The 8,656-nt window shown below is 38.8% G+C and overlaps 1 pseudogene; it reads left to right on the forward strand.

Moving 5' to 3' along the window:
- Positions 1-3,391: 3,391 nt before the first annotated feature.
- On the forward strand, positions 3,392-5,746 carry LOC115869534 (annotated as a pseudogene).
- The last annotated feature ends 2,910 nt before the right edge of the window (positions 5,747-8,656 follow it).

The following is an 8,656-nucleotide window of genomic DNA, read 5'->3' on the forward strand; positions in this document are numbered from 1 at the left end:
ATATTCCATCATCTTTTCATTCCATTTTTCCACAAGCTTTTTAAAGTCTTACAATATATGGGTAAGTCAAAAAGTATCATTACTAATATTCTATTTCATACAGTCATGAGGTTATTTCAAACAAAATATGTTTCATGGTTTCTCTGCTCTCTGTAGATGGATGGCTGCAGGCCACTTCTCTCTTTCATACACTCACCTTAATCTAATTAGGGTGCCTTCCCAAGGAAGCAGCCATGGAGAAAAGGGACTTTGAAGTCAGGGCCAATGTGAAAGCTTCTGGAAAAACTCAAATGGACAGGTTCCAAAGTCATTGAAGCCCTGCAACAAGACTACCGGAATGCTGCTCCCCACAGAACAGCAGTGTTGAATGGACAGAGCACTTTATGGACGGCTGGAAGATGAACTCAAGGCAGACAGGTCAGCATAGAAGGTTATGGTAACGGATTTTAGATTCCTAACGGGTAATTTTGATATATTTTCAATAAGGATAGAGAGCAATCACAGGGGCTTATGAATAAGTTATCAGAAAATTGAAACTGCCCTGGGAGGAGTAAAATTGTACCTTCTCATTCTTTGGAGGTATCAGTGGTCATTTATGAGAATTTTGTTGGAAATCCTAATCCCATTCTCCTTGCAGCCCTCATCATGTCCTTTCATAATTCTTTTTGTCCCCAGAACTCAAAGAACGTTGAGATAATTTGAGTCTCTTAAGGATGCCAAAGCTGCCATTTTGAAGTGGTATAAATCAAAGTGTAGAACTATCTGAGGAAGGCTTAGAGAGATGGGAAATTGCCTTCAAACATTTGTAGATGTAAATGGGAGATGTATCAAGCTTCATATTTTGATATTTTTGTTTATTAAAAGTTTATGTGATTTCTGTAACGGTATTTGTTTACATATCCTCATATAAATAAAATGTATTAAAGGCTGTGGAAATTTTCCAAGATCTTTTATTTTCATATGATCTGAATATTTTACCAAGATTTTTATTGTGAATTTGGTGGGGGTCACATTTTACATCATCAGTTTGGTATTCAACCATGTAAACTACCTATCAAACCCTGAGTTAGCTTACACTACCCAGTCCTTTGCTTTCTCTTTTCTTTCTTGTGGATTACCATCTTCCCCTTCACCCAAGAACACCCCCTCCCTCCCGCTCGCCCCCATCAACTGTTTCATTTCCCTCCTTTTCCCTCCTTAAGTAATCTCCGCAGTCTGCTAAGTCTGTTCCCTTGGTATGGAAGTTTCTGTCTTGTGTTGTTGGTGCTGTTTTGGTGTTGTTTTTCCTCTTTAAGATAGCGGTCTCATACAATATTTGTCAAATCCGTCTGATTTTTATCTCCTAGAATACCCATGCCGAGACACCTTTGAACTGAGCCTCGTCCCGTGGAACCGGAGTCTGACCTCTTTCCTCAATAGTGAGCTCAGTCTGCCCTCCTTTCAGTGGTTTCACTGTCTGAGTCCAACAGCTGTTTGTCCTTCATGAAGACAATTCTCCCCACACAGCACACAGCTGCACCCGCAGATCTTTCCAACCTTCTGCCTAGACCGAATCTCTTTTGGCCCTCCTCCTATTTCCAAAATCTCCACCTGTGGCCCTGGACCTTGTGATCAAACTCTCAGAGTAACTACAACAAGACATTTCATTTTTAATAGATGCATCTTAGATTAATATTCCTGCTTATTTTGCTCCATTCACATGAGAATGAAAAGACAAAAAACCCTGAAGCATATTAAAGCAGGAGGGGGCTTCCAAACGTTTGTGTAGTTTCCCGGTATCTGTCGAATCCATTTTTGAAGCCCCATATTATACTTTAGCATGCTAAAATAAATTTGAAGACTTAGCTGGAAGTTGTAATTAGGTCATTGAGATGGCTGGTTCATTTTCCAAACTAGGGAATGTTCGTTACAGTTAGAAGAACTCCTCTTTGCCCCTTTGCTCATAGTTCATGCCTACAATTGCATTGTTGCTTTTTTCACATTTAATATGTTAATTACCTGTAGTGAGTATCAAAGCAAATGGCAATCAATCCAGGTGGAGTGTCCAAGTGCCCAAATAGAGCTGTTCTCCCAGCTCAATTAGCCCATTGCTAAAAGTCAATTCTAATAGCAAGCCTACAGAAAAGAGTGGAACTTCTCCATAGGGTATCCAAGCCTGTCATCTTTATAGAAGCAGACTGCTACACTACCTTCTCCCTCAGAATGGAGTTCCTTGCTCAAGATAGGATGCCCCAACTCCCCCATTTAAAGTCCTAGCTCTCTAACTTGAGAGTGAGCATAGATAAAATTGGTGGAACTATAGACAATAAACATGTCATGAAAAGTGCTGAAATAGACACCTCAGAATATGTCTCCTGTTGGCCTTTTGAGATGATTGAAAAGCCAGCAAGCACATCGTAAATTTAAGTGATGTCCCTAAACTGAAACATCATCTGTGAGTAACCACAGTCAGGTTATGACAGAAAGTTAGCATTCATCAGAATAAACTTGATTGATTTTTAACATTTTAATCAGTTCTAGTTGACAAACATTAAACTGCACCCACAGGGTAAAATTTGCATATATGTGTACATATGCAAATATATATGTGCTCACTGCCATCAGGGTAAAATTTGCATATATGTGTACATATGCAAATATATATGTATATGCTCACTGCCATCAAGTCCATTCTGAACCATAGTTGACCCTATAGGACAGGGTAGAGAAGCCACTATGAATTTCCAAAATGATAACTCTTTACCGGAACATAAATGGAATAGCTTTGTCACATGATAAACATACTTAACTTTATTTTGAAGAAATGACCACACTGTTTTCAAAAGTAGTACCATTTTAGATTCCCATCAGCAGCATATCATAATTCTGTTGTTCCACACTCTAACATTCTTTAAAATTAGTCATTTATTATAGGAGTGTGGTGGTATCTCCTAGTGTTTTTACTTTGCATTTCCACAAAGGAACCCTAGTTGCATAATGATTAGCGTTCTGCTACTAACTGCAAGGTCAGGAGTTCAAAACCGCCAGGCACTACGCAGTAGAAAGATGAGGTTTTCTACTCTGGTAGGGTGAACTTGGAAACGTTCCCGGTCATTTCTACTCTGTCCTATGGGTTGGACTCGACTTGTGGCAATGAGTTTGGAGTTGTATAATGAATGTGATGCTGAGTGTTGTACTTTGATTATTTGTCATCAGGATTTCTTTGGCTAGTACCCAAATCTTCTGCCCATTTTAAAAAATTGAATTTAGAGCTTCTTGTGGTTCCAGTGGGGAGAGAAGGAGGAAGCAAGATTCAGGATGACGGACCCACCATGACTACTGCCCATCATCTACCACTGCCTCTATGTTCTTGGCGTGGGAAGAAAGCATGGAGTCCAGGGTTGGGACCACAATGGTGGTTATAGGTAAACTCAACAGTCACAGTATCATCCAATGGCTGACGAAAGTGAGAAAGTTCAAGCCTGATAAAAATGTCCAATTCCAGGACATTCTTGGAAATCAGAGGCCTGTGCTTGAAGTCCTGAAAGACCATGCCTCTTAAAATATGTGATGCTATCCATGAGCAATACTACAATTTGATTCAACTCTTTGAGTACTGCGGCTTCCCACTAGAAAGCAATGAACTGTTTCTCGTGGACTAGTAGACTGGGGGAAGCAGAGTCTGGAAGTGATTTTCCTCTTACTGGCCTATAAATCAAGTACTCTGAGAACTTTTCTCAGAGGGAACCCCAAATGAATTTATGGATGCTACAGTGCCTGTTAAAAAAAGATACATGATTAAACTCTGGACCTAGTTTCCAGACTGCTTTAACTGTTTCCCAATTGTCATCATCATGGGTAAGAAACTGTTTCTTCTGTCATGGAGGTTTATCAACAGCTGTTCTTTTTTTCAATCATTTTATTGGGGCTCATACAACTCTTATCACAATCCATACATCCCTCTATTGTGTCAAGCACATTTGTACATTTGTTGCCCTCATCATTCTCAAAACATTGCTTTTTGCTTGAGCCCTTGGTATCAGCTCCTCATTTTTCCCCTCCCTCCCTGCTCTCTCCTCCCTCATGAATCCTTGATCATTTATAAATTATTATTATTTTGTCCTATCTTACCCTGTCCAACGACCCCCTTCACTCACTTTTCTGTTGCCAGTCCCCCAGGGAGGAGGTTATATGTAGATCCTTGTCATTGGTTTCCCCCTTTCCACCCCACCCCTCCTCCACCCTCCCAGTAGCACCACTCTCACCACTGGTCCTGAAGGGATCATTCATCCAGGATTCCCTTTATCAACAGATTTTCAATCTATGGGACAAATTTGGTGAATTGTGCGCCCAGCAGATGTACCAGATCTGTGATCTTCTGTGGTTTGTCTCTAATGAAGATACCTGGGGCTGGGGTGGGACTGACAGAAAGGTGCCCGTCACATTGGCGCAGAAATGGTTGCAAATTTGCCCCATAACCATGATTTGGATCAGATTTAAAGAGGCCAACAGGCAGTAGAAGATGAATATAATTTTTTTACCATGAGACAGTGGGTCCCTCTGTTTTCTGCCCCCAATTGTTGTGGAGAATTGGACGGTGCTGGTCCGATGATGAGTGCAGACGAAACACTGTTGTTTCGGAAGTTAAAGCCTGCAGAGAAAAGGAAGCCAAACAACAAACGCCAGATCTGGAACACCACCAAGGGGTAGGGTCACAAGGCAAGCCAAGAAAGAAATGTCCTTTTGATGCTGCCCAGTGAGGGCTTATAACGTAGACTGTATAGCTTTCCTTTGTGAAACTGTGGCAGGGATTAGTCAGCTTGCTTAAATAGACTTGCTTAAATACACCACCCTCCATGGTGTATTTACTGAATAACCTGTGCTGGTTGTAACAACAAATGAAAGACTCCACTTCCACGAGTTTTGTTTTTGGGTTTTGGGGGGTTTTTAGTTTGGTTTTGGTTTTGTTTTTTTAAGCATCGTCCTTTTGCAAATACCTTTAATGGTGGAGTTTAAGCTATGTACACACAGAACAATTTTCCCTGTCTGAGGGAAACGAAGAAGGTGGATTGTTCCCAAGAAGACAACCATGAATATTATAAAGACTCAATTTCTTTACAGCGTAGAGTCCCAGAGTGCTCTGCATCTGAATGTGCCATTGTCACAAAATGCATATGGTGATATAAATCACTGGGAACTTGTTGTGATTCGCATTTGGTTTATTTTTATTATTTAAAATTGATTATATTTTCCCTTCTTATTGCCTTTTCATGTACAAAATTGTTTTTATTGCTATAAACATTAGGAGTAATCTTTGATCTTGCCAGAAATCCTGGCATGAGATCTATTTAATTTAAGCACATGTGTCGCCTATCATATTCTTAAAATGACAATTAAAGCTACTACTTTAAATGTTTGTAACTCTTACCAAAAACAAAGCTTCTGTTGAACTATATATTGACATGGCTGTAAATATAAGGGGGCATAGCTATGTGTACCGGCCACTTTTTGGAGATTCAAAATCAGGTTTTTAATTTTGAATAGTAAGATAACCATGCTTATGTTTTTACTATCTGGAGTTAATAGCATTTTGTACAATCTCCATATAATCTATTCACTAAGTAATCTTTCTGAAGTTTCAATAGGCCTGAGGCCATCCATTCAGAAAGCTTCCAATAATAGAAACAGTACTGTTGTTTCACAAACAGGTTGGCCTGCTAACCACCAGGTCAGCAGTTTGAAACCACTAATCAGCTCCAAAGTGTAAAGATGAGGCTTTCTACTTCTGTAATGAATCACCGTCTTGGAAACCCAGAGGGGCAGTTCTAGCCTGTTCTATAGGGTGTCTGTGAGTCTGAATTGATTTGATGACAGTGATTTTGAGGGGTTTTTTGAAATTATTCCATACTTAATAATTCTAATATACTTGATGGATTTTATAGAATTTATTTTGTAGATGCTATGTTGTCTGCAAATAAACAGAGATTTACCACATTCTCTCTATCTTGGGAACCCTGGTGGTGTAGTGGGCTACAAGTCGGGCTGCTAAAGTCAGCTCAGCAGTTTGAACTCACCAGTTGCTCCACTGGGGAAACGTGAGCTTTTCTGCTCCCATGAATATTCTCTGTCTCTAAAGCCATCGAGAGCAATTGTACTCTGCCCTGTAGGGTCTCAGAGTTGGAACAGACTCCATGGAAGTGAGTTCTCAATGCCCCATTTGTTTTCCCACTTGCCTGTATGCACTAGCTAGAGTTTCTAATACAATGTTCAATCACACAGTAAGTGTGGATATTCTAAACTAGTTTCTTAGCTTATGGGTAAAGAATGTGTGTCAGTCTGGGTGGACTAGAGAAACAAGTCCATGGACACACATATGTATATAAGAGAGAGTTTTATATAAAGGGTAATTTTACATTAAGAAAACATCCCAACCCAGTCCAGTCCAAGGTCATAAGTCCAATATTAGCCCATATGTCTGACAACAATCTATAAAGCCCTCTTCAGACTCATGAAACACATGCAATGATGCCGAATGTAGAAGATCACAGTGGGTAGAAAGTCTTTGGTGGTAGAAGCATCTCAGCACTGGCAGGGGTCTTCACATGGCCATTCCAGCACCCAGCGCTGCATCAGGGCAAGTCCATGGGGCTTCTCCTCAGGGATGCCTCGCAGGAAGCCAGCCTTGTCAGTAGAGTCTTCAGGGGAGTGAACGGAGAGAGAGAGGTGTCTTCTGCCTCCAAGAAGGAAGTACCAGATTTCCCAGAATTCTCAGGAGAAGGCCATGCCCACAAAGGTCTCATTGGTTATCTCCAGATTGATAGCCTAGACTCCACCCCCCTATATTCTCAATCCTTAAATTGACACCAGATTAGGTGACTACCACAGAACGAAAGAATTCAGTCTTTTGGCATTAAGTATTATGTTACCTATACTTTTTCATAAATACGTATAGTAGGATGATGATGTTCCTTACTTAGAATTTTTAATCAGGGCTGGCTATGGGACTTTGTCAAATACCTTAATCTAATGGAATAATTATAGTATTTTTCTTTTTTGATTCAACAAATTGGTAATTAGGATTGATTGATTTTACAATATTAAACCATCTTGCATTCTTATGCTTGCATCTATGCTAAACTATGCATAGATGTGTATGTTATCATTATTATGAATTATTGAATTTGGTTAATTAAAATTTTATCAGTGATTTTGTGAGTAAAATGTTGAAGAATATTATATTATTTCCTGTCATTTGTCAAATTTATTGATAATTTTTCACAATATTCATTTCTCATTCTTGTTTATATCTTATAAGTTATATCTTATAAGTTCCCCAGTAATGTCCCCACTCTGTATCCTGATACTGGTCATTTGGGTCTTTACTCCTCTGTTCCTGGCCACACTAATTAAAAATTTATTCATTCCATTGACTTCTTATAATCAGTTTTTGGTTTGGCTAATTCTCTCTACTATCTTTCTGTTCTCTTGTTCATTGATTTCTTCACCACCCTTTTCTAGTTGTTTTCTGCTTGCTTTGAGTTTCATTCGCTGTCATTCTCCTAGGTATTTTCGTTTCTCTGCTCGTTTTTATGATGGAAGTTGAACTTATAGATATGATGTCTTTTTTCTTTACTAATACAGACATTCTTCTTACTGCTATGGTGCCATCGATATCTCCTGAAATACTGCTTTAGGAGCATCACACAAAATTAGATATGCTATGCCTTCATTTTCATTGAGTTCATCATACTTTCTAATTTTTTTCTTGTTTTTCTTACTTTGACTTGCAATTTATTTAGAAATGTGTTTATCAGTTACAGATATGAAGAAATTATTGTCCAGAGATATTGCTATTACAAATTCCTAATTTATTTCCATTGTGGGTGCACATATTCCATGTTACTTAAATCCTTGTAAATTTATTGAGTCTGGAGGTATAGCCCAGATTACAGTCTGTCTTGGTCAATTTAGTGTTCACTTGATAAAAAAAAATGCATTTTGCTTTTATTGGATGTCACACTCGAACTCACGGCCATCGAGTTGACTCTGTAGTGCTCTGTGAAGGTTAACTAGACCAACCTAGTTGCTAACAGTTAGTGTGAAGACTTCAATAGCCTAACAGATTTTATGTGACTTTATTCCATAAATTACTGAGAAAGGAAAGCTCAATCTCTAGCTGTAGTTATGGATTTGTCTATGCCTCATTGCTACTTTATCTTTTCTGTTTGTGTTTTATATTTGCTTTTGCTGCTGCAATTTCCTATGCCCTTTATTCTTTTGTGTGCATTAAGTTTGTAATCCATTCAGATCAATATTCTCTCACTCGCAGAAATAATTTGTTCTTTGATGGAAAAAATTACCTAATTATTTACAAAGTGCTAACATTTCTTTTAAAAGTCATATTGTGATTATTTTTCTCATCACAGAACCCCGAGATATAGTCATCATTGCAAAGTATTCTGCTCTTACATATTTCTTTGTCAACCACTTCAGCTTTACATTTCCTTGTAAAGTACAGGAGGGAAATCATAACTGATAAAATCGGAAGAGAACTTTTAAATAGGCAACTCACAGCCTATGTCCAGTTCCCTCCTAAATGTCGCAGGACCACAATGAATGAGGAACTTTTTCAGTGATTAAATGTGAATGCCCCCTAAGGAATTAAATCAGTGGGCAG

Source organism: Echinops telfairi, unplaced genomic scaffold (genome assembly GCF_000313985.2).
Source record: "Echinops telfairi isolate 266 unplaced genomic scaffold, ASM31398v2 ScPeMD7_1;HRSCAF=3_0, whole genome shotgun sequence".
NCBI classification, from domain to species: Eukaryota; Metazoa; Chordata; class Mammalia; order Afrosoricida; family Tenrecidae; genus Echinops; species Echinops telfairi.